This window comes from Podarcis melisellensis (assembly GCF_964234715.1).
Source record: "Podarcis melisellensis genome assembly, chromosome: 9".
In the NCBI taxonomy this organism is placed as follows: domain Eukaryota; kingdom Metazoa; phylum Chordata; class Lepidosauria; order Squamata; family Lacertidae; genus Podarcis; species Podarcis melisellensis.
Genome location: NC_138541.1, coordinates 14,179,476 through 14,206,827, shown reverse-complemented (window position 1 = coordinate 14,206,827; position 27,352 = coordinate 14,179,476). Strand labels below are relative to the sequence as shown.

General features: G+C 43.4%; 1 protein-coding gene across 5 annotated transcripts in view; it reads right to left on the bottom strand.

Moving 5' to 3' along the window:
- Positions 1-27,352, bottom strand: part of ARHGAP24 (Rho GTPase activating protein 24) — a 361,105-nt gene that overhangs the window by 124,626 nt on the left and 209,127 nt on the right. The window contains exon 1 of one of the 5 annotated variants that reach the window (XM_081924959.1): positions 1,907-2,279. The exons of the other annotated variants lie outside the window; for them this stretch is intronic. The gene's annotated coding sequence lies outside the window, so the exon portion shown is untranslated. Of the gene's footprint in view, positions 1-1,906; positions 2,280-27,352 lie in introns of those variants that run through there. 5 annotated transcript variants of the gene reach the window in all.

Below are 27,352 nucleotides of genomic sequence, written 5' to 3'. Positions count from 1 at the left end.
ACCTGCATTAAGGGATCCCCTGTCTGCTAATTCTCACACTGCAACAGAACAAGAGAAAGTCAGGTTTTGTTTACCATGACTCTTGGAATTAAGAAAAGAGGATAGTAGGGATGATGTCATTTTACCCATGCTCCACAACACCTGCAATTATAGCTGGAAACATCTCAGGCAGCTGGGATGCCCCTAGGATGGGTACCTTAATTATTCATTTTGCAGTTTCAAATTATACCTACCCTAAGCGCCTGTCATCACAAGATGCATAGTCAAATGGCAAACAAATCAGCTGTTAACCACCATGCTTGCAGTCTATTTCCGATTCCTTTTGCAGGAGTCTTCAGGAAGGCTGGGACCAGTCAGCTTTGGCATATACCCAGTATGGCAATATTCAGTCATCTACATAATGTGTGTGTGTGTGTAATGACCAATTGTTCCCTGACAGCCTCCCAATATTCTGCCATGCTGCTAGTGCAGCCAAGATTCAGTGGGTAGGTTTAGCTCATGTGTCAGTGGTGTTCCTGAATGCACCTCTACAGTCATTCCAACGAGAAAAGGTAAAGTACTACACTTAGGGAAAATATTAGAGTGGAGTGCAACATACCTTTATTTACCGAGCACACACAAAGATGTACTCTGTGCTAAGAGGTCTTGTGACAGGCAAACTCTCTCTGTGCAAATCCCTTCCCTATCTCGCTTCCAAGTATTTATGCTAGTTTAAAATGTAAGAGCAGATCAGTAACCCTTGTGGTTGTAGGGAGGGAGGGCACATGAAGATGTGTGGAAAGTTGTTGCTATCTGAATGTGGGTTCTGGTATGGGTCTTCTTCATAAAGATAAGTTTCCTTTCATAGTGCCCAGCACTTCATCTCTGTGCCTTTATACAGTACACCTGTTGAGCACATCTGCTGATATTTGAGCCTACAGCATCCTCACTTATGCCATGAATAATAACACCTGGGGGGAATCCCTAATTTGGGAGAAGGAGATTCCAAAGCAGCAAGAGAAACAAAATTACGTTGCAATAAAACTGGGTGCTGTTTTCCTAAAACTGCATGATTTATTCCAGTTACAAAGTTTGGATTTCCTGTTAGCAGGATTCAAGGATTAGGGAGTCCCAGGCCTCATCACCTTTGCTAGAATCCTATTTCACACACATCTCAAGTGCTGTTCGTTAGGTCATTGTGCCATAATTTCGAAACGGAGAGTTTGCATATACCATACCAGCCTTATTAGTAAAGGTAATGCACATGTAAGCAGAGATATATCAGATGACTTTTTTCATGTAGGCGTATAACACTGCAGCAAGTGGCTATGTTTACACAGGTACATTATCTCAGACAAAAGGTAATGGTTACTGGGGCTACTCAAACATTCTTCACCTGTGTGTGTCAAAGTTACTGCTGGTTTACAGAGTTCAATTTTACTAATGGGGAATGACAATAATAAACCCTGAATGCAGTAAAAGGGGGTTTGGAATCCTGCAAGTTTCCCTCTAAAGTTTGGGTCAATAATAAACACTGTGCAATCCTAAACAAAACATGCCCTCCAAATGAACACAGGGATACAAGCACAGGTGAGCAGTGCATCTGCTAGGTTTTGAAAGTGCAAAGAGAGTTGTTGCAAAATATAATTTGCTTGAAAACAAATCAAGAAGCAAAGCCCCATCACCTCCCCAGTTTGACTCTCTCAATCCTCAGCACTGAATCTGGTGTGTTAGGAAGGATTAGGGCACAGACAGATTTCCGAGTAAACCCACACACAAAAGTCTTCTAGACTTTGGCAGGGTTTGGAATATATGAGATGTTGCTAGAGCTGAGACAACAAGCATCGCCACACAGACACACACACCCGCCCCTAAGCAGCTGGAGCTGGAAACATGCAAGAAATTAAAAGCAAGACTGAACTCTCACCTTCCTCAAGCAAGTATTCCCAGGGAAAGAAGAGCCAGCTACAAATGCGGACACCTCCAGCGCTGCCAGCCCAAGCTGCTGCTGCTGCTACTACGAGCCGCTTCCCAGCTCAGCCTCTTGCACTCCCACTATCTGTGCGCTCGCTGCAATTTCTCCCATGACTCCATCGCACAGGAATGGCAACAACTTCTCTCTCACTGACACCGGTGTGGCACTGGCAACACACACACAGGGAGAGAGAGAACTGTTGAGAGTCAGGTGGGGAAAGAAGGCAAGGGCGGTTGCAAGGTGAACAGTGGGAGCCCAAAGAGGGGAATGGGACCCCCGCCCCCGCCCGAAACGCCTTTGGAAAGGCTCGGCTTTGAAAGCAGCGCCGAGCTATATAAATCACAGCGTGAGACAAACGGGAGGTCAGGAGAGCAATGAATCAGAGAGTCCAAAAGGGGCACTGACTCTGAGCCAGCCTGCAGACACAAGAAGACTCTCCCGACTCCAGTCATAAACAAAACAGGGGAGAGATGGGGGGAAACTTTTAGACTACAGAATTTGTCTTCAAGTACTGTGTAGCCAGAGCCATTCAGTTTTGATGGAAGTTAGGTGCTTGTAATAGAGAGAGAAAGGTGGGAGCAAGCACTTCGGCTATTAAAGAAAGATCAGATGGAAGATGCCCATATACAGCTGTTTATTAAAAAGTCTACCATTTCGTGAAAAACTTATTTTGGACATAAGTGACTTTATACTTGTTTGATGTTTTGACTCAGTTCCTGCAGAAGGATTCCAAAGGAGGATATTGGAAGGAAGTTTCTCTCTCTCTCTCTCTCTCTGCTTTTTTCCAGATTTAATAGCTGATGGTTGCGAAAGGAATTTGTGGAATGAAACCCTGAAAGTCTTAATCAGATGGTAGCTGCGAGTGACGGCGTGCTAAACTTAACTCCTACTTTTTCTCCTCCTCCTCAAACACAGGATACAGGGTCAGCTGATTTCAATGGGGGGGTTGCATGGGAAAGCAAAGCAGTGGATTGTGTCCCAAGCGACTCAAAAGAGTGGAACTTTGGAGAAAAGAGCAATAAAAATCTGTGTGTGTTTCTGTGCATTTATATACAAAGCAAGGTAAGATTTAAAGAAGGAAAACGGTGCACTGAAGGTGCTGCAGAGAAATGTAAACACTCCCCCCCCATACATTAACAACACCTAGTATTAATTCTCTGCAGTCAAGATGTTTTACTTATGTGCATTGTTTGCCCTTAACTTACTGATCTCTTTGAAAAGACCCTCTGTTACAGTTTCAGTACAGCCACCCCGGTTCATTCCCACAGGCTGCAAAATCAAGTGGCTTATTGTGTAGGAACTAAAAATAGCTATTATTATTATTATTATTCAAGCACTTGCCGGAGTTACCCTTGGGCTGAATGCCATGTGACCAGGCAGCTAGTTAACTATCAGAGAGCAACAAGAGAGACTAAAAAGTGCCATTCAGACCATGGCTGAAAGCTAATCTGTAAGTGGAAACGGATCAGCAGAGATGTGCAGGGGGGAAATGGACTGCAGACTTAACACAAAAAGAAGTGAACTGACTGCATCTTAAAACTCGCCCCCCCCGCCCCCACAAAAAAATACCCTGAGAGCATCTTTTCATATTTTGACCCATCTACGCTAATAAAATAATTATAAACTAGTTGGATTAAGTTGAATGATTTTCCCATCCCACCCCTCTGCCAAAGGACCTGGGGAATCATACATCACTTGAAGGTCATGGGAATGATTTTTTGGGGGGCCCTGAGTCATTTCACAGAACATAGGAAGTTGCCTCTTAAATAGAGAAATAGACTATTTGTCCATCCAGTCAAGGGACGTGGGTGGCACTGTTGGTTAAACCACAGAGCCTAGGACTTGCCGATCAGAAGGTCGGTGGTTCGAATCCCCGCGACGGGGTGAGCTCCTGTTGCTCGGTCCCTGCTTCTGCCAACCTAGCAGTTCGAAAGCACCTCAAAGTGCAAGTAGATAAATAGGTACCACTCCAGCGGGAAGGTAAACGGTGTTTCCGTGCTCTGCTCTGGTTCATCAGAAGCGGCTTAGTCATGCTGGCCACATGACCCAGAAGCTGTACGCCGGCTCCCTTGGCCAATAAAGCGAGATGAGCGCCACAACCCCAGAGTCGGCCACGACTGGACCTAACGGTCAGGGGTCCCTTTACCTTTACCATCCAGTCCAGTAATGTCTACACTTATGGGCAGCAGCAGCCCTTTCCCATTGCTGGCTACCTCATTCTTCTAGCTAGACATGGCAGGGATTGAACTCGAGACCTTCTACATGCAAAACAGGTGTTTCACCACTCTACAGTCCTACCCTCAAACCAGGTAGGGGGAACCTGTGGTCCTCCAATGCTAGACTGCAGTCTCCATCAGCCCCAACCAGAATGGTCAATGGGATGATGGGAGTTATAGTTCAGGGCCACCAGTCTCCCATTCCAGTCTTCAACCATAAATCCCAAGATTCTTTACTTGGGAATCATGAAGGTTAAGTACTTTTGATATCGTCAAGTTCATAGCATGAGCATCCTCACATTCCCCCTATGTTTGCCATGCTAAACACTACTACATCTTGAACGGTGGGTGGAGGAATTACAGTGGTACCTCGGGTTACATACGCTTCAGGTTACATACGCTTCAGGTTACAAACTCCGCTAACCCAGAAATAGTACCTCGGGTTAAGAACTTTGCTTCAGAATAAGAACAGAAATCGTGCTCCGGTGGCGCGGTGGCAGCAGGAGGCCCCATTAGCTAAAGTTGTGCTTCAGGTTAAGAACAGTTTCAGGTTAAGTACGGACCTCTGGAACGAATTAAGTACTTAACCTGAGGTACCACTGTACTTGTGGCAAAACAAGACAAGGCAACGTTCTTGCAATTATCAATTGTTTGAATGGCTCTTTAAAAGTAAATTTAAGGCGGAGTGGGGCCAAATAGGAAGCAGAAGTTTTATTTTGAGTCAGACCATTGATCCATCTAGCTCAGTATCACCTACGTTGACTATCCAGAGTTTAAGACAGAGGACATTCCCAGATAGCTTAATCGGTAAAGCATGAGACTCTTAATCTTCAGGCTCGTGGGTTTGAGCCCCTGTTTGGGCAAAAAGATTCCTGCATTGCAAAGGGTTGTTCCCTTCCAAGTCTACAATTCTATGATACTGTGATTCTGAGCTCCATCTGGAGATGCTGGGAATTGAATCTGGCACCTTCTGGATGTAAGCAGATGGATTTACAGCCCTTCATAAATCTGGATTGAGACACTGCTGTGGAGGGTAGAAAGTCATCGAAGATGCCATGTCTCAACTAGGGCCAGGGCCTTTTCAGTACTGGCCCCATCTTGGTGGAACGCTCTGTCACAAGAGACTAGGGCCCTGCGGGACTTGACATCTTTCTGCAGGCCCTGCAAGACAGAGCTGTTCTGCCTGGCCTTTGGTTTGGACTCAGTCTGACCCTTATGTTGCCCTCCCCTTATGGTCTTCATCTATTCGCTACTTTTAAATTGAGGCTGCATTTTAAATTGCATTTTAACCTGTATTTTAAATTGGTTTTTCTTTTCTTCCCCTATTATGTTTTTACTGTGATTTTATTGGTGTTAGCCGCCCTGAGCCCAGCTCTGGCCAGGGAGGGCAGGGTATAAATAAATAAAATTATTATTATTATTATTATTATTATTATTATTATTATTATTATTATTATTGTTATTATTATTATTATTATTATTATTATTATTATTATTATTATTATGTCTAACTTGGCTCTCACTAGCAACATTTCTATATCATCTTCCCACCGAAGTACTCAAGCGGTTCCTATTTTATGATAAAGGCTTACAATCCAAGATACCTGATATGAGCACAGTCCTGATAGCTTTTTGAGAATTATTTGTGTGTAGTATCCAGGCTTTCGCAGCAAAATGTTCATGACATTACCTTTTCCCCATTTACCATGAATGAAAGCTGCTGTTACTGTTGGTGTGCTAAGCAGCGTTTTCATTAGCTTGCATCACAGTGGTGTTTGCTTGTTTCTTTGTAAAATGGGGATAATGTGCTTCACCTTAGAAGAGTAACTGTGTAAGTAGCATGGCTACAAACAGATCATCTTATGGGGCAGGCATCTAGGTCCTGTTCACTTTCAACAAAACAAGCAACATCCAGCTCATATCTGCCTCTTTCATTCTCTCCCATCACCCTGGCAATCACTCATTAGCCTGTCACACTGGATGGACAATTGCTTGTTTTGGGTGTCAGATGTGCACAGTTGAGTCACAAAGTTTTTATAGTTTTAGCACCTGTTAGCCTTGCAATGCCAACAAATCAATGGGAATGGGGGCTAGATTCCATTCCAGTGTCTGCACAAGCTGACTGTTAAAACACAGGCACGATTCAGAACCGAAATGCCAGGCTGCTTGTATTTAAGCTAGTTTCAGCCCAGTGGCGTAGCATGGGTTGTCAGCACCCGGGGCAAGGCAAGTAATTTGTGCCCCCTAACCCATGGATTTGCGCTCCCTAACCCTAACCCCCAGATGTTGCGCCCGGTGCGGCCGGCCCCCGTTGCACCCCCCCACGCTACACCACTGTTTCAGCCCAGTCTTTTGTGCATTTATTTGGAAGTAGGGCAGACAGACAGTGTTCAGCTATGGCTACCTCTGAATATGTAGGATTGCAGTCTTTGTCCTATTGGGTTTAGCTGGAATAAACATGTATGTTAACTCTGTTATTATCTGTCAGAGAAAGGGAGTCACAAATTTAAAATAATTTGGAAAGTGATTAAAAATAAGTATCCAAATTATAAAAGATATACCGGCAACCCTGCTTGAAATCTTCCTTGCAATCAGTGATAGAGTTAGGAACACTTAAATCTCTTCAAATCATTGGGCTTTATTCTCTGTTGCATAGTGGCCAGTTTGTCCATCCCTTCTGTGAAGCAATTATTTCTTTCAAATAGGTTTTATGTACCACTTAATCAACAAAAACAAAATATCATTGGGTGTCAGATATCAATGTTCAACTATTGAATATTGAAAATGAAATCAAACATGAGAAGCAGCTGTCCAAAGCAGAAACCAAATGCAATATATATTTCTGAGCAGCAAACAGCAACATCTAAACAGTACTGAATACATACTAATAGTCAGGGAACTGCCATCAGCTCAGAGGCGGGAGGTGGAAGGGCAACTGGGTTACAGGGAGCCGCCAAAGATCTTGAGAAGCAGTTCGTCCTCCGGGGAGGAGCGAAGCCACGCCTCCAGTGGGGAAGGGATGCAAGGATCGGAGGATGCAGGGAAGAGCCACAGCGCCGAACCTGAGCAAAGTGTGTGGGGGGAGGCAGGTCCCTCTTTGCCCGCGCGCAGAGAGGGGAGGCGTAGGATGGGGATCAAAAAGCTGCTCTGCCGGGGAAAGTTTAAGGGCCGCCCACTCCCAGATTCTGCTAGCGACTGAGCAGACATGGAATTGAGTCGGTCTGCACTGTGAACGTTTTGGACAAATAATAAAGCCTTGAAAAGACCAATGGGGAGTCTTGCCTGTTTGCTCTCGAGCAACCATGCCAGGAATCATAACGCTAATATGCAACAACAAAAAACTGAGTGGGCTTTGGTGGTGATGATAATGACATAAGAGCCCTGTTGGATGAGACCAGTGGTCCATCTACTTCGGCATCCTGTTCCCACACTGGCAGCCAGTATGGGAAGCGCACAAGCAGGGTTCAACAGCATTATTCCCTCCTGTAGTTTCCAGCAACTGGTAATTGTTGGTGGCAAGGAAAAGTAAGTTTTAAAAGGGTAATTCCCTGGATGCCAAGATCCAGGTTTTGGGCAAGTACTCTTCAATGATAGAACCCCAGCAGACATTTAAAATTACAAAACATGCAGCAATGTTAGGTGTGGAAATATAAGATGTTAGACCCTTAAAAATATGCCCTTGTGAGTTCTAAAACTTCCCTCTTGCCTAGAAAAGACCTCACTTTTGGTAAGTTTGAAATGTTTTGCTTACAAACGCTTCAAAGGTCAGGTTCATGTGCTTTCCCATATATCAGTCAGAAAACACAGGCAAAAAAAATGGCTTCATTACAGTGGTGAAAGTTCCTAAGTGATTGGTGTAGGAACACAAGAATGGCTTGTCAGAGCCATGCAGGCTGAGCTTTGAGCAACCAGCTCAGACCTCTTTACACCCTGATCTTCTTGGGTAGAGTGAAGGGTAACAATATGCTTAATTACCTTCCTCTCAATGTGAGGGGGTGTAACCCAGCTAAGCCTGGCAAGACAGCTTACTCTATGGTTTTAACCCCTTCATGCATTAATTAAACTTCAGCATGTTGGTTATATGAGGTGGGTTATCCCACAGTATTCAGAAGTATCCTGCCTCAAACAGTGGACGTAGGTGGGGAGGGCAAGGGAAATATGCTTTTTCACCCCAATGGAAGTCTATGACATAAACTGGCTTAAAAACCAATCTGAATCTGGGTTTTGAACGCGGCTGTAAGTCTTCATGAAATGTGGGACAGACAGTTTTAAAAATAGTTCATTTTTTTCAGGCAACACAGGAAGAAAAGAAATACTATTTTTAATAACAGTTGTGTTTACTTTTACCTCAGAGAGAGCCAAGAAACGTAGGAAGTCATTATTTATTAATTTGGGTTGTTAAAAGCAGGATAGCGCCTTAGAACAGATCTTCAACCTTGGCTTGTTTTAGGGTGGGGGCTTTTTTATGCTTTCACAAATGTAGCCACAAATGTAGGCTACTACCTCTGCTTAGCCTGTCCAGTCTTTGCTGACTGAACGCAGTGAAAAGCCACAAATTTTAATCTATACTTAAGGATGTCTGGGAGATAGTTTACAGTCTTGCTGTTTGGCTCGCTCAACAGAGACAGAATATTAGCAGCCCGCCAGCTTCTTTCTATGTAATTTATTACGACTGTAGCTGAGCCCCTATTTTGCTTCATGAAGCCATCTGTTACTGCTGTCCTGTGTGAGAGGACCCTTAGTTGCTATTAATGAGAGAGCATTGAAAAGACATTTTAAGAGGCAGTTGCACCTTCTGCCTCTTTCCCGAAGCCTCCATCTTCATTCTTTTGAAGTCAATTAGATTGCTACCATTGATTGGGGCGGGCGGTGAATGCAACTGGTCCCTCAGTGGCCAGCTCTTCAAATGTGTTGACTAAAACAACCAATTTCTTTTGTTTTGAAAGCTGCCTATCCTACACTCATAGTGAACTCGTTCCATGGGTGTCAATTGTTATGTAGCAAGAACTGGCACAAGAGGAAGATGTCAACAGGCTTGGAGGAACCCAAGGCTTCCAGAAGCACTCCCCGCCCTTTCTTAACAATAAAAAATGGGGTGAGCAAAAAAGCCAAGTGCTGATTGAGCATGCCTAGTGGTCACAGGGAAGCAAGTGAGAAGATTAACAGTACATGTTAAAAGGATCTAGGGGTCTTGGTGAACCACAGGCTTGATGGACCACAGTGTGATGCAGTAGCAAAAAAATGCTACTCTAGGCTGAATCAAGAGAAGTATAGCGTCCAGATCAAGGAAAGTAGTAGTACAACTCTATTCTGCCTTGGTCAGACCACACTTGGAATACTGTGTCCAATTCTGGGCACCACAATTTAAGAAGGATGTTGACAAGCTGGAACATGTGCAGAGGAGGGCAACCAAGATGATCAAGGGTCTGGAAACTAAGCCTTATGAGGAACACTTGAAGGAGCTAGGTATGTTTAGCCTAGAAAAGAGGAGACTGAGAGGAGATATGATAGCCATCTTCTAAGATCTCAAGGGCTGTCACATGGAAGAGGGAGAGGGCTTGTTTTCTCCTGCTCTGGAGGGCAGGACTTGAACCAATGGCTTCAAGTTACAAGAAAAGAGATTCCTACTAAAATTTTGGAAAAACTTTCTGAGAGTAAGAGTTGTTCGGCAGTGAATCAGACTCCCATGAGAGGTGGTGGACTCTCCTTCCTTGAAAGGTTTTAAACAGAGGTTGGATGGCCATCTGTCATGGATGCTTTAGCTGAGATTCCTGTGTTGGAGAGGGTTGGACTAGATGACCCTTAGGTACATTCCAACTTTAAGATTCTATGATTCTAGGGTATCCTGGAAAATAGCATGGCTGGTTAGCTGGAACCCTGACCAGGAGCAATGGTGATGATGGTGGTGATACAAATTCATAAGGAATGGAGAGAGAAATTAAATTAATTTCCCATTTAAAAGTGAACCTACCTAATTCACACTTTTGGAAACAATATGCCAACTGAAACACAGCTATCCTTTGAAATTCTCACTTCTCCAAACCTCCAGCCAAGAAATGTGTGCAAAAATGCACATGCTAGGGTAAAGTGTGCATAAAACTGTATATATTTGTGAAAATAATATACACAAAATACATTATGCTGATAAGTATTAAAGGAAATACAGTTTGCAAAAATGTGTATATTAGGCAGAATTGCATACAAAAAAATGTGTATGGTAGGAAAATTTCACCCTAAAATGCTAATGAATTTTCCTGAGGATTTTTTTAAAAAAACAATTTGCAAACTGAGGTTGAAATGTGGGGAACTGAACTAAAGATCCTCACAACTGCCCAGAGGCACAGCGTGAGAAGTGAGGTGTCAGGAGCAGGTGTTGGAAACAGGTCAGCAATAAATCACAGCATCAGTGAAGTGTCAAGCAAACAAGGTCAGCACAGGAGGCCAGACCTAGAGAGCACAGCAACTTGTCCTGGTAGATCTTGCCCCTATGAGGCTGTTGTGGGGACTGCAGTTGTCCCTGCCTTCCCACAGCTCCCTAAGTCTCACTCAGTTCCCTCTGAAGCAATCTGAGTCTTTGTCATCTTACTTGTCTTTGCTCTGCCCTATTCAAACCTCTTAGGGTTCTGGGAGACCAGTGGGGAGGGGAGCTTGTTGCAGGAGAAGGGGGAGACACCCATGCCTCTTCCCCAGCCTCTTGGCCTCCCTCCTCTCCTGCTTCTGCCTTTGAGTCTGGACTTCACTCTGACACAGACTCCTCCTGCTCACTAAACCCTGTTGCCTCTTCAGCGTCCAACACCTCCTCCCAGACTGCTCTCCTTTGTTCCTCTGGCCTCCCAAGAAGCCCCTGGAGTCTGAGCCTTCTTCTCTTGGGGGTTTCCCAACTTGTGCCTCCCACAACTCCTCTGCTCCCGGTCAGTCCATGACACAAGGCGAATGCTCCTCCTCCATTTTCTCACTCTTGTCATTGCTTGCATGCTCAGAAGAGGGCAGGTGAGCAGACAGGTCCCATAAGTCAGAGCAGCTGCAGGACTAGGAGTCTCTAGGGAACAGTAGTTGGCCCCTAGAAGGATGTGGGTCTCAGCAAGCAGTCGACAATGCTTACCCCCTAACACTAGCCCTGGCCAGCAGAGCAGGAATGTTGACATAGTTAATCTAGGCCATTGTGCAAGGTACAGGCCTTTTTATTCTCAGCTCTTCGCACTTCGCATAGTAGCTGTGATATGACAGTATCTTAGATGGAGGAAGACCACTATTGCATTAAACCCAGTCCTGTCTACTTTTGCTGCAGCTCTCTGCAGTCTCAGGAAGGGATCTTTCCCTGCTCTGCTATTGAATATCCTCTTTTATGTGTCCCATATAGTCCTCCTTAGTCAATAAGATCTTCATAGGAGGTCCTGCTCTGCATTCCTCACTTACAGATATGAAGAATAATGAGCATATGAAACAGATCTTTCTCAGCACCGGTGGCTACGTAATATAACACTCTTCCTAGAGAAGCTCCAGGCTTAGTTTCTGCCAGTGAGTGGCGAAGACCTATTTGTTTCAAAAGGTTTCTGATCTCTGGCTTTGTTGGAAATGAGGGGTTTTTTTTTAAAAAAAAATCAGAATATCTGCACAGCCACATTTAAGCACAAACGTGCCTCTAGGGCAATGGTGTGCTTTCTGTCTTGGAGCTGGAAATAAGTGGCAGATGATCTCTCACCTCCCTGATGTGAGCCGGCAAGAGTCGATACAGTGGTACCTCGGGTTACAGACGCTTCAGGTTACAGACGCTTCAGGTTACAGACTCCGCTAACCCAGAAACAGTAGCTCGGGTTAAGAACTTTGCTTCAGGATGAGAACAGAAATTGTGCAGCAGCGGTGCGGCAGCAGCATGAGGCCCCATTAGCTAAAGTGGTGTTTCAGGTTTAGAATGGCTTCAGGTTAAGAATGGACCTCCAGAATGAATTAAGTTCTTAACCTGAGGTACCATTGTATTGTGGCTGGTGTCACAAGAAAGAAAGTTGATGCAAACCTATGCATTTTTGCAAAGAATTTAAGTCTCTTGTGCACAGAATTCTCACAGATCCACATCACAGAGTAGCAGAGATTTAAAACACGTGCAAAGACTCAAGTTTTGTGCGGCCTCTGTATACTCGAATTTCTGTGCTCTTAAAAACAGTCCCAAGCCTTCTTCATATGCCGGCAGAGTGTCATGCTTGAAACAGCAATGGATGGAATTGTTTTTACATGTGTCAGCAGCCTGACAGGCTGATTTGCAAGATTTGCTGGTGCAAGGTTGTCATATGCCAGCCTTGCAATCGCAGGAAAGAGGAGAGAGTATATGTGCTTCTAAGGCTTTGCACTGTTGCTTCTGCAGCAGGTCAGCTAACTATTCTTGATGGGTGCCCTTGGCGACCCACGTCTGACGAGCCAGCGGCATTACAGTCACAGTGCCATTGCCTCAAGAAGACCTCACAGACAAGGTCAATCAGTCAAAGAAGAGGCAGGAGACGGGAAGCAATTAGAAACTTCACTGAAGCTTGGATGCGCGAATAATCCTAGGTGCATTTTGTGAGTTACTCAAAACTCAGATATCCATGAATGCAACCCTCCCTGTATTCCAAGGAACTTATTCTCAGGTAAGTGTGTTTAGAACTGCAGCCTCAGGTACTTAAATGAGATTGACAACATTCCTTCGCTTGCTCTTGCCTGAATAAAGAAAAAAACTCTTGTATTTCTCTAGATATATCCATTGGGGCGGGGGAATTCACATAGTTCCTCTGGGATTCTTATCATTCATGTGTGAATGAACTTGAGGGATTCCCTGTAATAAGTATACAAAACCTGAAATAGATTAAGATATTCCCCAAAAATTTAGCATTGGGCTTTGTGTATTTTTTTGACAAGTAATGTCCAAAATTTGATATTCTCATGTGAATGATAGCGATCTTATATTAATTTTGTAATTTCAAACCAATAAGTGCTTTGGGTGGTATTCAACTAAGTATCACTCAAACCCATGAACATGACTAAATTAGGTTTCTTAATCTGAACGAGTCTGAGCAAAAGTTGAATACCACCATGTGTGTCTGAAGAATGACAGATGATATGTTCAGTGACACTTGTAGTATTCTATCTTTGTTGATCTTTGACAGGTAGCTGAAAGTAGTTGCTTAACCCTCTCCTTAGATGACCCCTATCCCTCTTCCTGCTGTGACAGGAGCTCTCTCTTGCTCATGAAAGTAGCACCCAATTCTAATCAATAAACCATTTGCGCAGAGCTCCTCCGGGGCTTAACCACGCTGATCCCTCTACAAAACCTAACAAAATGTGTTTTGTATTGGAGCAAGCACATTTTAGGTGTGGGTGGCAATAGTATTTTCACTTATGAATGCAATAACATACATAAAATATATGCATACAGTGGTGCCCCGCAAGACGAACGCCTCGCAAGACGGAAAACCCGCTAGACGAAAGGGTTTTCCGTTTTGGAGGCGCTTCGCAAAACGAATTTCCCCATGGGCTTGCTTCGCAAGACGAAAATGTCTTGCGAGTTCCTGCGGGTTCCCCCCCTTTCCCCCCCTTTTCCTAAGCCGCTAAGCCGCTTATCAGCTGATCTGCTGATAAGCCGCTTAACAGCTGATCGCTAAAAGCCGCTAAACCGCTAATAGCGCTAATCCGCTAAGCTGTCAATGGGCTTGCTTCGCAAGATGAAAAAACCGCTATACGAAGAGCCTCACGGAACGGATTAATTTCGTCTTGCGAGGCACCACTGTATATCAAATTGCTAAAAGGAACAACGATAAATATAAAGGCCTTGGAGATCATCTAGTGCATGGGTCAGCAAACTTACCACGCCTCAGGCCGGTGTCTCCAGTGCCGATCGCGCAGCGAGCTGGAGAGCGCATGCCCATACGCGTGCGCACACGCTATTTCCGGAGTGCTTCCGGGTTGGAGGAGCACCAGAAATAGCTTGTGCGCATGTGCATGAGCCTCCTCTGACCTGGATGTGCACTGGAAATAACGCTTGTGCATGCGCAAATAATGCCTGCGCAGGTGCACAAGCTATTTCTGGTGCTCCTCCAATCCGGAAGTGGGCAGCTGTGCAGCGCAGAGCCAGTAAGAGCAAGCAGTGGGGGTTGCCGCAGGCCGGATAAACGAGTCCCGCGGGCCTTAGTTTGGGGACCCCTGATCTAGTGCAACCGTGGGTGATTTTCACTTTGGGTGCAAGAGATGTTGGATTCAATTTCCATGCCAGTCAATACTCTGAGGGAGAGTAGGCATGCGTTGATGGAAGTCTACCAGGGGCCATTCAGTGGGAGCTAATTGGAAAACCTGCATCGTACTTAATTCCACATTCCAGAATGGTTTAGAATAGATCACATGGAAGGAGTGTTCTGTAACTGTGCTTGGAGAATGGTGCATCTCTGTGAGGGATAAACTGCAGCCCCCAGCAGCCTTTGTGGAGGGGGGTTGTTTTAAATGTATGGTGTGTGCTTTTCCGAGTTCCTTTCATAAGGGGCCTTGAATATCCTACAGGATAAAAAGGTGGATTATGAATAGGAGATGACCTTAGGGAAAGATACATAGAGCTTCTGTGAGAGCGATGGGCTGTTAACATTGCCAAAGCTTTTCTGCACAATGTGCGATATAGCACTTAAATGTCACCTGCTGCATGTAAACTCTAGTTCTTGCACACCTGAAAAGGGCCACTTGACATATGGCTCCTGTTCTTCCTTTGGGAAAGGAAAACAAACAACAACTGAATTCATAAATTCAGGGAAAGCTTCTGAGAGTGGGCTTAGCTGCAGACCAAAAGGAGGAGAGTGGAGAACTTGTTTTAAAAGAGAGCAGTGTTTATTTCGGTTCAGCAATGTTATTCAAAGACGGCTTGTAAAATAAGCTGAGTTGACTTTGTTTACGTTAAAGCAAATTTGGAAGCGTGAAAAATCCGAGTGTCCCTTTCTTAACCTCCCCTCCTACTCCTTCCTATTTTATTTTCCCCTTCTTTGTCAAATGTTTTAATATATGTTGTATTGTGTTATTAAAAAACCACACAAGAAAAGAAATCCACGAAAAATAGGCCTGATTCAGATGCAGGATGAAAGCAGGAAGCAAAGCAGTAGTAAAATAAAATCTTCACATCCAACACATTTCAGACATCTCAATTCCTTCATCAGAGAGCTTCAAAGACTGTTCAGTCTTTGCTGCACTTTCTCCTCTCTCCTCCTTTTGACAATTTCCTTCTTTCTACCTCTTTTCTTCCTCTTCCTTGCCTGGAGTTCTCCCTTTGTGCTGCATTGGTTCACTGCTTAACATTTTTTGTCTTATAAACCGTACTTTATGAAAACAGTAATGCACTGTGTGCCCAGTGGCTCCCTCTTCTTCTTCGTCTTCTTGCATGTCTTCATTCAATATTTCCTGGTTTGATAAATCACAGCTTTTTGTGATCTTTGCAAACCTGGATATCAACTCAGGATTAAACTGGTTTGATATATTGGTTTGCGGGGATCACTTAAACCACCGTTTCCTGGGTTGGACCTAATAGGGCAACTGTGGTTTATTGAAACAGCAGAAAGCACTGAATTAGGACACACTTGAAAAATGAAGAGGGGAGGGGCATGGAGCGAGTGTGCAGGCACAATGCTTTTCCCTAGCTCAGTAAAAACAAAAATTTGCTAGATCTAGTTTGTTTTCTCTGAACCAAGTCTTGCCTCTTTTGGCCTTTTCAGGATAGGCCTTTCTTGATTTATATTGAACTGATATACCATGGGTAGGCAAACTAAGGCCCAGGGGCCGGATCTGGCCCAATCGTCTTCTAAATCAGGCCCACGGATGGTCCAGGAATCAGCGTGTTTTTACATGAGTAGAATGTGTCCTTTTATTTAAAATGCATCTCTGGGCTATTTGTGGGGCATAGGAATTCATTCATTATTATTTTTCAAAATATAGCCCAGCCCCCCACAAGTTCTGAGGGACAGTGGACCGGCCCCCTGCTGAAAAAGTTTGCTGACCCCTGTGATATACAGTAGAACCTTTATTTATGACCACCTCTACTTGGCCCTGATCCACGTTGCGACCACGGCAAACCCGGAAGTAATCTTAGTTCAATTTGCGCACATGCAGAAGCGGCTGCTGCTGTCTACACATGCGCAGAAGCGCACTGCTGCCGAACGTTCCTGCGCACAACGATGCTTCTACCAGTGACCCAGATTGACTTATGGACAGACCTCCGGAACTGATTATGTCCGTAAGTAGAGGTTCCACTGTACAAATGGGGGTGGCATTAGAAAGCCTTGCCCAAATCTGAAAACTGGTCACAACACCCATCTTATTTTCCTTTTGCATTTGCCCAGATTTTGGTTCACTAAACAAGACAAAGGCAGGAATATCTGAATATATACAGCAGGAGCACCACTTTAGATATCAGTGCAGTGTGAAGAACATGATCTCCCTCTGTGTAAGCCTTGGATGAGTTCAAAGGCCTGTTCTTTTATGTATTCAAAATTGAATTTCCCAAAAAAGCACTATATTTTAAGAGCATTTTTGTGGTTGATTTTATACCTCCCTTCATGGTAACTATAGCAATATTATCAGCACAAGTCAAAACAGTCACCCCCCCCTTTTTTCTGAAGTAAAGGAATGTGTTCTTTGCACAGCTCAAATGCATTACAGTGGAGATTGAGCAGGAGACCGGCCACCTGGTTTGCGTTCCAAGTGAATGTTGGGGAAGGAGAATAACTTGAATTAAGAAAAGCAATGACAAACCTAGACAGCATCTTAAAAAGCAGAGACATCACCTTGCCAACAAGGGTCTGTATAGTTAAAGCTATGGTTTTCCCAGTAGTGATGTATGGAAGTGAGAGCTGGACCATAAAGAAGAATTGATGCTTTTGAATTATGGTCTGGAGGAGACTCTTGAGAGTCCCATGGACTGCAAGAAGATCAAACCTCTCCATTCTGAAGGAAATCAGCCCTGAGTGCTCACTGGAAGGACAGATCCTGAAGCTGAGGCTCCAATACTTTGGCCACCTCATGAGAAGAGAAGACTCCCTGGAAAAGACCCTGATGTTGGGAAAGATGGAGGGCACAAGGAGAAGGGGACGACAGAGGACAAGATGGTTGGACAGTGTTCTTGAAGCTACCATCATGAGTTTGACCAAACTGTGGGAGGCAGTGGAAGACAGGAGTGCCTGGCGTGCTCAGGTTCATGGGGTCACAAATAGTCGGACACAACTAAACGACTAAACAACAACAATAAGATGGGATGGGCCAGCATCAGAAACAAGACATGTCAGGGCCAAACTAGATTATATTAAATGCATGTATGCCTGTACCCTGCTTTTCCCCTCAGGAGGCAGCTTCCCCCCCAAAGCTTCCCTCTGCTCTCACACTCAGCAAATAATAATAATAACTAAGCTGAACTGGACATCTAATATATGTACAGAACTTCAAGTGCCCCCAATCGTGTCCTGAACTTAAATGTTTCTTTAAAGATTCATTTTCATAATTGCCAGCATAGTAATAGGAATGCCTAGTAGACTTAATTCACCTTAGGGAATACTATGTATATTGGGGAAGGGAGAAGAAGGGAAAAAAAAACCATCAGAAATGCAATTCATTAGGGTACCAGCCCATCACGTCTTTTCCAAAAGGAGATGCTGCTTTAAGGAGCTGCATCAGCACATTTGGTAAAGATAATCCCAATTGATTTTGCATTAAAATTACCCATTGATTTCCCTCTTGGCCTTCCGGGGATTTGAACCTGTCTGTGCAATTAAAGTGCATAAAGATTTCCTCTGAATCCGTTAAAGGTGCTTATTTACAGACCTGTATCTCAGTCATAAACAACTAGGTCTAATCCAGCAGAGGATTGATAAAATGTCTTGTATTAATGTACCACGTACATAAGATCAATGTATGAGATTTTTTTTTAAAAAAAACAATTTGCCATTTTTAGAGGAGAAAAAGAAAACCCTTCAAAAATTGATAGGATCAATACATTCTTCTGGATTACTGCTCTAGGAGGGAAGTCAATGGGACTAATTTAGAAAGGGACAATAATAAAGATTGTTTTGTTAACCCTCAGGCTAAATATATATATATATGAGAAGTTGCTATTTCATTAGAAGCGTCAGCATTAGAAAGTTATGCAACTTGGGTTCTCCAAGGTCTGCTCTCTCATTTCTCCCTAAGCCTTTAGAATCTTTTAGAATCATAGAATCATAGAGTTGGAAGAGACCACAAGGGCCATTGAGTCCAACCCCCTGCCAAGCAGGAAACACCATCAGAGCACTCCTGACATATGGTTGTCAAGCCTCTGCTTAAAGACCTCCAAAGAAGGAGACTCCACCACACTCCTTGGCAGCAAATTCCACTGTCGAACAGCTCTTACTGTCAGGAAGTTCTTCCTAATGTTTAGATGGAATCTTCTTTCTTGTAGTTTGGATCCATTGCTCCGTGTCCGCTTCTCTGGAGCAGCAGAGAACTGCCAATAAGTGTGTGGATAGTATGATCCTGTGTTTCTCAAATGTGGGTCTCTAGATGTTATTGGACTACAATGACTATCATCCCTAGTGGTCAGGGATGAAGTGTGTTGCAGTCCAACAATGGCTGGAGACCCACGTTTGAGAAACACTGCTGTAGACAGTGTGTACTTGGGCTTCCCAAAAGCTTTTGATAAAGTCCCTTATCAAAGACTCCTGAATAAGCTTAGCAATTATAGGATAAGAGGAGAACTCCTTGTATAGATCGGTAACTGTTGAATAACAAGATGGCTACTAGCCACAGTTGCTATGTTCTGCCTCTTCTGTGGGACGTAGTTGCATGTGGAGAGAGTGCTGTTGTGCTTGCTGGTTTCTCATGGGCAACTGTGAGAACACAGTGTTGTGCAGCATAGCCAGCCTCATTTAAGCAACATGCTTAATTCTAACTAATACATGAAGGGGTTAAGACCATAGAGTAAGGTGTCCTGCCAGGCTTAGCTAGAACACTAAGATGAGAATAACAATAATACCAATAATACCAATAATAACAATTATTATTATTATTATTATTATTATTATTATTATTATTATTATTATTTATTATTATTATTATTTATACCCCACCCATCTGGTTGGGTTTCCCCAGCCACTCTTGGCGGCTTCCAACAAAATATTAAAATACAATAGTCTGTTAAACATTAGAAGCTTCCCTAAACAGGGCTGCCTTCAGACGTCTTCTAAAAGTCTGGTAGTTGTTTTTCTCTTTGACATCTGGTGGGAGGGCGTTCCACAGGGTGGGTGCCACTACTGAGAAGGCCCTCTGCCTGGTTCCCTGTAACTTGGCTTCTCACAGTGAGGGAAAACCTCAGCGCTGGACCTCAGTGTCTGGGCAGAACAATGGGGGGGTGGAGACGCTCCTTCAAGTATACTGGACCGAGGCCATTTAGGGCTTTAAAGGTCAGCACCAACACTTTGAATTGTGCTCGGAAACATACTGGGAGCCAATGTAGGTCTTTCAAGATGGGTGTTATGTGGTCTCAGTGGCCGCTCCCAGTCACCAGTCTATCTGCCGCATTCTGGATTAGTTGTAGTTTCTGAGTCACCTTCAAAGCAGACTATTTCTGAAATGAATGTATGTAACTGCAACCAGTGCTTTTAAATGATCGGGAGTTAGGACTGACCTGCAAACTGGTCAAGCTGGCAGATAACACCACATTATTGAGGGTAGTAAAAAGAAAAAAGGGAATGAAGGCTTCAAAGGGATCTTTTGCCAGTGGAGGGATGGACATTAAATCAGCAAATGTGGTTCAATGTGAACAAGTGAGACTTAAAATCTCAATTTCCCGATTTATACACTGAGCTGGCACTGACTGAGCAGGAAAGGAATTTTGGAATTGTGGTGGATAGTTCAGTGATGACCCGATACGCAGCTGCTGTGTCAAAGGCAAATTCTGTGTTACGGATCATTAGGAAAGGAGTCAAAACTAAAATTGCTAATATTGTAGGATCTTGAAATACTGTGAACAATTCTGGCCAGCCAACCTTAAAAGGGGAATAATGTAGAGCTGAAAGAGGGTGCAGAAAGGAACAAACAAATTGATCGAGGGGCTGGAACAACTTATTCATGAGGAAAGTTTAAAACGTGCTGCACTTTTTAGTTCAGGGGAATAGTGAGTAAGGGGAGGGCACATGATATATTTATTTTTAAAAATATGCGTGCTGAAAGTGGTCAAAAAGAAGTTTGTTTTTTCCCCTCTTTCTCATAAAACCTGAATCTGGGATCATCCCAATAATGCTGAATGGTCAAAGTTTTTAGACAACATTCAACAAGAAGCAGCATAAGGTCCTAATCTTGCTGCCAAAGGAGTGCCAGCTGTTCTGCTGTGCAGTTGCTGTTCTTGTGCTTGCAGACCCTCCAAGTGTCCCTGTTGTCCAGGGACAGGTCCAGATTTACAGGAGCCATCTGGTTTCTGCTATGATCCCAGAATGTCCTGCTTTTCCTTAGGATGTCCCTATTTTCATCAGAGAAATGTTGGAGAATGTGGAGTTATGTGACACACACCCGTACCTGAGTCAAGGAGATAAGTAACTATACAACCTTTAGAAGACATCTGAAGGCAGCCCTGTTTAGGGAAGTTTTTTAATGTTTAGTGTTTTATTGTGCTTTTATACGTATATATTGGTAGCCGCCCAGAGTGGTTGGGGCAACCCAGTCAGATGGGTGAGGTATAAATAATAAAATTACAGTGGTACCTCGGGTTATAAACACCTCGGGATACAGACTCCACTAACCCAGAAGTAGTACCCCGGGTTAAGAACTTTACCTCAGGATGAGAATGGAAATTGCGTGGCGGCGGTAGCAGGAGGCCCCATTAGCTAAAGTGGTACCTCAGGTTAAGAATGGTTTCAGGTTAAGAGCAGACTTCCAGGACGAATTAAGTTTGTAACCAGAGGTACCAGTGAATTACTGTTATTATTATGGAATAGGATGTCCCTATTTTCACCGGAGAAATGTTGGAGGGTATATCTTCAGTCTACCAACCGGTGCCTAGACTGGAGACCATAGTGAGCCTTGTATGAGCCATCTTCATCTTTCATGGAATGTTTGAGAGTGAAATGATTAAATTGCTCACAGGACATATTTTCACACAGCCATGCCTACCAGGCCCATTCCTTCAATGCCTGCGATGATTTATGATTGTTGCAGCTGCAACAGTAAATTGTTAATGTGGAGGAGAAACATTTGGTATTTTTAGTCGCTTTGCAGTTAACTTTATTAGTTAGATAGGAGGATGCAGCGGCCCACGACCAATCTTTTTTCCACATGGGCCTCAGTTCTAGGAACCAGGATTTAAAAACATTAGGCACTGGCTTGTTTTTTTCCCAAAGTAACTTTATCTTCTGGCTGTTTATGATTCTCTGCAAATCGTTGCAATAAAAGCCATTAAGCAATCTGGAAAAGTCTTAATATGAAACCTGTCTTACTTGAGGAGATATGTACCCTGGAAACTTTTTAGATTAAGCTCGTTGAATTCCATATATTGAACCATACATTATTTACGAATTATATCCCGTCAGCTTGCTTTATAGCTAGAGAATTTCCCTGCATCCCTGTAAAATATTTGCTAACTTATTTTTCTAGGCATAGGGCTCTTGTCAGTTAACTAACCTCAACCAGAAGTCTGGCTTCAAAGAAAAGTATTAAAATCATTACTCCATAACTCTGAGGTGGGGAACTTATGGCCTTCCAAGTGTTCCTAGACTACAGCTGTCATTATCTCTGGTGACCAATCATGCCGACAAGAGCTACCATAGTTGAATTATGATCTTCTGACAAAAAAATAAGCAATTTGTCTCTTCTTACCTGAGGACTTGCAAGTGGCCAATGTAAAACCATTTTTAAAAAGGAATTCAGGGGAACCAAGAAATCATTGGCTAGTTAGCATAATATCTGCTTTGGGAAAACTGACAGAAAACATCGTTAAAGAGAAAATTACCAAGCATAGATTCAATACGCTTTTGCAAAGTTAAGTCCTATCTAACGCTTTAGAGGTCTTTGAGTGTGTCAATAAGTATATGGATGGGGGCGTTCTGGTAGATACTCTGTGCTTGGACTTTCAAAAAAATTCTTCTAAAGTCCCTCACCAAGGACTCCTCAGGAAGCTTAGAAGGCATTGGATAAGAGGAGAGGTCTTCTTGTGAACCAATAACTGGTTAAAGAACAGGAAGCAGAGAGTAGGAAGGGAAAGCTCTCACAATGGAGAAATGGTGTTCCTCAAAGATCTGCAATGGGGCAAAAAAAGATTTAGGTGCACACATACACTAATGGGGTCAGAATTGGTGGTGACTGACCAGGACAGGTGTGTGGTAATTGTGAAAAAGATGAAATCCATGTTGGAGATCATTAGGAAAGGGGTAGGAAATCAAAACTGCCAGTAGCATAGGACTCTCATATAAACCCACGCTTGGAATAGTGTGTACCGTTCTGGTCACCACAAGTCAAAAAGGATATTGTGGATTTGGAAAGGGGGCAGAAAAGGGCAACCCAACTGACCAAGGGACAGGAGCAACTCCTCATATGAGGAAAAGTGTTTGGGACTTATTAGTTAAGGGTGGGAAAGGGAAAGCAAGGGGAACAGGATAGAGCTGTATGGCACACCCCTTGACTGTCCTGATAAAAACTGGCCATCCTGTTTATTAGGAGGTGTGCTCTTGAGAGCATGACAACCCAAAACATGCATTTTAGGGTGCTGTGGCCCCCAAGGACACATGTTTCTTGGCCCTGCAAGAACACAGAGCCGCCCAAAATGCAGGTTTTAGCCTTCATACTCTCACACGAGTCACATGACTTGCCCGGGAGCACGGCCCAGAAGACACGTGGCCTTTTTTTTTGGCCTAGATATATTGTAGCCTATGGTATGGTGTGGAGCAATAACAAGCAGCTTGTATCCCAGATCAGCCAACGAAACTGAATGTTGAAAGACTGAGGACGTACAATAAGATATATTAACAGTACATAGTTAATTTATGGAATTTGTCACCGCAGAATGTGCAATGGCCACCAGGTTGGACAGCTTTCAGAGGAGATTAGCCAAATTCATATTCAGTAAGGATATCAATGGCTGCTAGTCAGTGGCGTAGCGTGGGTTGTCAGCACCCGGGGCAAGGCAAGTAATTTGCACCCCCCAACCCGTGGATTTTAGTAGGGGCAGAGAGCTGTGAGTGCGAGCGCGCGCCCCCCAGATGTTGCGCCCGGTGCGGCCGGCCCCCCCTGCACCCCCCACGCTACGCCACTGCTGCTAGTCAAGGTTGCTATTTATTGCAACCAATATTGGGGGAACTGTGCTTCTGAGTGCCAGCTGAAAGGAAACGTAAGTGGGAGAGTGCTGTTGCGGCTCATGTCCTGCACTGAGTTTCCCTTGAGCATCTGGTTGGCTACTGTGACAACAGGATGCTGGACTCAATGGGTCACTGGGCATGTGCAGAAGAGCTCTTCTTATGAAGTCCATAAAGATCTGGAGTGCCACAGTTTGTCTATTCGTTTCATAGAGGCTGAACACAGAAATGTGCTTTCAATGTATGCCAAAGAATGCACATTAAAGAAACACAGTGTGCTGAACAGTGTAATAGTACAAATCTTGACCATATGCCTTATTAAGTTTACATATTTTCATACATTTGGCAGTTAAGTGCTGCTGTGAATAGAAAAGACACTACAAAGATGAATAGATGTGCCATTTCATTACTAATTTTTTTTATTAGCATTCAAGTTGGGTGGCTGGTCTGAAACAGTGTTCCCAATTGATAGCCCAAACAATATCTGGTATTCTAGGCTCTGGCCCAAACATACGGCACTTGATATGAGAACTGTCTAGCACTCTTGCTTATAATTTAATCATCAAAGTGAAAAGATGTGGAGTTGGTGTATCATTCTCTCAGCTACACCACTTTTGATTCAGAGATCACGGTTCCTTTTGTGGAGAAAATCCACTCGCTGGGCAGTATTATACAGCAATTTCTTTGGGTAATGTATGTGATATAATCAAGAAGTAATTAAAGCTGATGTGAATTAAAAGTACCATATGTTTCTGTGGGTTCCTTGACTACAGCCAGTTTTCGTCCCCCTGCTGTGATAATCACCTCATCCATTTTATCTTGTTTCATGAAATAAACTTTAAAAAGGGGGGGAGGAGAAAACTAATGGAAAGAAGTTGCTTATGAAGTTATTGGTAATACACTTCTCCTTTCACATACATACACAGCAATCTAAACACGGGCCTTCATCTCATATCACTTCCTCTAATGGCAAACACAGAGTACCAGCAGAACTGGATTGAGGACAAACAAGACTGAGGACTGAGCATGCTCAGTGGTCATGTCACAGTTGACATTCAGTTGGGAGGGATGGACAGTATGGTTCAGCTCCTTACAAGCTCCGCACTGGCTTGGGGGATGGCCAGTGTGGCACCCATGTGTACCAGTGTGCCCATCATTATTTCCTGCAGTGCCTGCAAAGGACCTCAGAAAATATCCCCTAAAAAGATCGCAGTGCAAAAGAGATTCTTTGCTCTTTCTGCTCAGTTCCTGCTTACACCGGTTTGGCCTCTTCTACAATTATCTTGCCTGCCTCCCACTAAATGTGTCCACATTTCATTGGATGTCAGGACTGATCACCCACCCTCCCTTCGATTCTGAACAGAGGAGAGGTGCAAAGAGTTGTGCTTTATACGCAAGTATGGTGGTGGCCTTTATTCCACTGAATGTGGGCATGCTGGCACCATTTTGTAGTTCTGTCTCTTTTTCTGCCCTTTAGATACGGCGGCCATTTTGCGTCATGCCATGCCCCCACAGCAGCCATTTTGTAATGTTTTACGCAAGCAAAATCACACTAAAATGGAACTTCCGTGCTTAAGAAAGAAAGCCAGCTTAAGGATGCAACACTACAAACAATTGCTAAACCATCCATCCTACCTTTTCTAGAATTTACCTAGAAAAGCTTAGTAAGATAGCAAGGAAGAAATACATCATAGGTAACGTTTTAACTGACAATATTCACTTGAGTTTATTACTTTGCCTGAGATATCTCATGTAATTAATGTGATAGAATGTGAATCTAATTCTATACCTGTCTACTCAGAAATCAATCATATTGATGTCAATGGGACTTACTCTCAGGTAACTGTGTATAGGATTGCAGCTAAAAAAGTGTAAAGCTGTATTAAAAATATGATATTATATATGCTTTTAAATAATAAAAAAACCAGTATTACACTTCCCAGATTTCTCCAGTCCCAGTCTTGCATAAAAGTATTTGGTACCTAGACTCTTCTTGCTAGGGCAGAAATGACATGGTCAAATTATCCATACATCTGACAAATCGAACCACTATTTTAAAATGAAAATAAATTTTAGGAAGCATCTTCTAGTGGGTGACATAGATTTACAACGTATTAATATGTATTAAAGTGTTATTTCCAGGACTAGAGTTTTGGGTGGTGATAATTCACAGTGATAAACAGAAGACACAGTCAAATAAATCCCAGAATTTATTTTACAGATTGGTAGGGAAGTATGCAGTTTTTTTCTACATGGCTTCTGGCAAACTAACACTTCTGGAAGAAGAAGAAGAAGAAGAAGAAGAAGAAGAAGAAGAAGAAGAAGAAGAAGAAGAAGAAGAAGAAGAAGAAAGACAATTTCTTTCCAGTGGGGAAAGGACTATGTATGAGATATTTCTGATTTATCTGCAACTAAGGATTTCAGTCTCAGATTTAGTACTTCATATATATGAAAAGCATACTTATTTCTCATTATTAGAACCCATAAACTAACCTAAAAATAAAACAATAGGTTAGAGCCGAACATTAGGCAGGATGTACTGCCCTTGATTGTGATTTTAACTGCATATTTTGTAATGCTGAAGTTTTTCATCATGGGGTTAAATTTATCAATGTTCCTATCTCAGTATCTTTGGGAAAGAAAGGCAGTTTGATCTTGATACACAAAGCCCCACTGCCGCCGCCCATCGCAGTAATGATGCCAATTTCGTACACAAAACTGCCAGCAATATAGTTAGCATAATTCATACATATTGTTGTCGCTCATTAACTGTGCCATTTTGCAACCACATCATTTTTCTATCTAGAATCATAGAATTGTAGAGTTGGAAGCAACCAACCTTCAAGGAAGGAGAGTCCACAACTGCCGTTCCACTGTCTAACAGCTCTTACTGTCAGAAAGTTCTTCCAGATGTTCAGTCGGAATCTCCTTTCTTGTAAGTTGAAGCCATTGGTTCAGGTCCTGCCCTCCAGAGCAGGAGAAAACATGCATGCTCCATCTTCCATGTGCCAACTCTTTCGATATTTGAAAATTTCGATATCACATCTTCTCTCAGACTTCTCTTTCCCATGCTAAATGTACCCAGCTCCCTCAACCATTCCTCATAAGTCTTGGTTTCCAGACCCTTGATCATATTGGTTGCTCTGCCCATGTTCCAGCTTAGCAATATCCTTCTTCAATTCTGGTACCCAGAACTGAGCACGCTACTCCAAATATGATCTGACCAAAGCAGAATTGAGTGGTACTGTTACTTTCCTTGATCTGGATACTATATTTCTGCTGATGCAGCCTAGAATTGCATTAGCTTTTTGCGGCTGCATCAGACTGTTGTCTCAAGTTAAGTTTGTGGAGCTTGTGGTCTCCTAAAACTCCTAGATAAAACTATTGTAGTACTAGCAAGCCAGGTGTCTCCCATCCTGTGTTTGTTCATCTGGTTTTTCTGACCTAAGTATAGAACCCTACATTTTTAATATGAAATTCATATTGTCAGTTTTGGCCCAGTTCCCCTATCTATTAGGGTTGTCCTGAATCTCAATTCTCTATTCTGAAATATTAGCTACCCCAGTTTGGTGTCATCTGCAAATCTGATTTTTCATTCAAGACATTTATGGGATGTGGGTGGCACTGTGGGTTAAACCACAGAGCCTAGGACTTGCTGATCAGAAGGTCGGCGGTTCAAATCCCCGCGACGGGGTGAGCTTCCATTACTCAGTCCCTGCTCCTGCCAACCTAGCAGTTCGAAAGCAGGTCAAAGTGCAAGCAGATAAATAGGTACCACTCTGGCGGGAAGGTAAACAGCGTTTCCGTGCACTGCTCTGGTTCACCAGAAGCAGCTTAGTCATGCTGGCCAAATGACCCGGAAGCTGTACGCTGGCTCC